Source organism: Sinocyclocheilus rhinocerous, unplaced genomic scaffold, assembly GCF_001515625.1.
Source record: "Sinocyclocheilus rhinocerous isolate Xijiao unplaced genomic scaffold, SAMN03320098_v1.1 scaffold3789, whole genome shotgun sequence".
Lineage (NCBI taxonomy): Eukaryota > Metazoa > Chordata > Actinopteri > Cypriniformes > Cyprinidae > Sinocyclocheilus > Sinocyclocheilus rhinocerous.
The window spans coordinates 15844-18181 of record NW_015634054.1 but is presented as its reverse complement, the minus strand read 5'-3'; the positions used below and the strand labels follow the sequence as shown (position 1 = coordinate 18181).

Sequence of the window (2338 nt, the reverse complement as noted above, 5' to 3'; positions counted from 1 at the left end):
ATGGAAAAAGTCGGTCAAAAACCTACATTTACTTCTACACACAAACTGCCAAAACTGGCGTCCACTTTTTTTATTTCTTAGCTCAGCTAAAACATTGGTATTTTTGCTGCTTCATATTTTGCACGGTTTGATCCTCATGATTGATCCAGAGATGAACATAAGAAACGAGTCCAGAAAGCTCAGTGTGGACATCAGCCAGACGTGTGTCCTCATGTTTCTGCTCTTCTCAGCTCACTTTGAACTAAAATCAGGATTCTGCTGACTCTATATGAACGTTAGACACAGTATCTGAACTGATTCTGCTCAGGTGTTTCTACACACCTCAGATTGAGGTTTCCATCACATCGGCTCAATGTCTCCATCAGCTGGTGTTTATCTTTGGACTGAAGAAGCTTATGGAGGATGTCGACAGGATCTTCTCTTCACTCATTCCTGAAGACAACACCTTCCAGATGCAGGTATGAATGCAGGAGTACGTACGCACAGGTGAGCTTGTTCTGCAGGAGAACGTCCTTCAGTTTCTCTCCTGAATGCTGAGTTTCTCATAAGATCTCCAGTGTGGAGCAGCATCTCTTTCACATGATGGATGCTCTGCTGCGGCGCTCAGACCTGCTGGTGAAGGATGAAGCTCTGGAGAGATGATCCGAGACAGAGGTGATGAAATGAATTCAGAACAACAGAATCACATCTGCTTCCTCTTGATCCCAGTGGATGAACTGTGTGAAATACAGTTTTCCTCAAGCATTCTCCATCAGAGTCTTGAGAAACTACCTCACTGATCTGCTCAGAGGTTTTCAGTTCAACACTCTGCTCTTCTCTAAGATCAGGAATCAAATGGATAACATGAGTAATGAGTATCTAGCTAGGATCTATACTGGAGATGAGTGGAGTGTATTTATCAATGTCTTCACCTTCAAATCCCCAAACCATGACCAACATCACAGAATCCAAAGCTTCTCCACTCCTGCACACACTAGTGCTCTTTACAGAGAGCAGAAGCTGCAGTGGAAAGCCCAGGTTTTTCTCAGTGATCAGGAATGCTCTAACAATGCTGTTTCATGTCATTCTTCTTCTGTCACAAGATTCCTCGCTAACAGCAATCAGAACAGCTATGCTAGCAGCATTTGCTTCAGCAACATATAATTTCCTTGCATGCTTACTTCTGCTGCACTAAATGTAAATATGTTATGTTACATCAAATCCATTCAAAGAGAGATATATGAAGTGAAAGGACAAAAAAGTGAGCCCTGATGTAACAAAGTAGACAACTGATATAAAACATTATGATCACTTTGATGCATTTTTATAAATTAATTATACGTTCCCGAAACTTTACATGAATGAGGTACACTGATCTTCCAATTATTATTTAAAAAATATTATAGGCCCAAATCACGTTTCTGTAGTGAGACCTATTAAATATATTTGATCAATAACAATTATCTAATGTGATATTAACATTAAAATATACAATGCTGCCATATTTTGACCAAACCTTTCAGACTGATATTTCATTTAAATTTTACTAAAAACGTTTTAATTATTAAGGGTCAGCTACACTAGACTTTTCCTTCCATTGACTTTCATTCATACGCATGTGAATGTGGGACTCAAGCGTATTTCGCTGTGAAGAACACAAACCTTTGCAGTAAAGTGTATTTGATTATATATTTTTACATTAGGAATGATTATTATTTGTTACGTTTGTATACATGCCTCATAGTGTGACGTCATATCAGGACCGTTGCAGTGTCTGTAGAAATTTCACATGCTCTAGACTGACCACGGCTTTATCTAGTATTAAATTAACCATTTTAATTAGCTTTATCTGTGTCCAACATGTTTCACTCAACCCTGTTACTTCTGTCAAGATTTTCCTCCTTTTAAAAACAGAGCATTTCTTAAAATTGTGACACACAGGAAGTGACATTGTGACACAGCAAGAGACAACGTGGCTCTTTCTACAGCAGTGGTCACCAACCTTTTTAGGCCCAAGATCCCTGACCTCGGCCTTTATGAAAGACAAGATCTACCTATTGAAGAATTGATAGAAAAAGACATCCCAGATTGTGCTTCAAATTTGAGGCCTTTTACTTAGTATTTTAATTAATGATGCGCCGATCATAGCGAATTCAGAATTCAGATTTTTATTTGGGTCGCTTCAACCCGCGGACATGAACAACAACCCGCGGCAACAGTGTTAAGTAGCCCAATTCTGCTTATGAACCGACCGCACTATAGCATTTCCTTGGTTACCTCTGTAAACAAAGCAGCGCTGCGCTTTATACGGAGGAGAAAACGCCATTGCCATCGAAACTTTTCTCAAGACAGTTCCCTT

General features: G+C 39.4%; 1 pseudogene; it reads left to right on the top strand.

Moving 5' to 3' along the window:
• On the top strand, positions 1 to 1143 carry LOC107745385 (galectin-3-binding protein A pseudogene; annotated as a pseudogene).
• The last annotated feature ends 1195 nt before the right edge of the window (positions 1144 to 2338 follow it).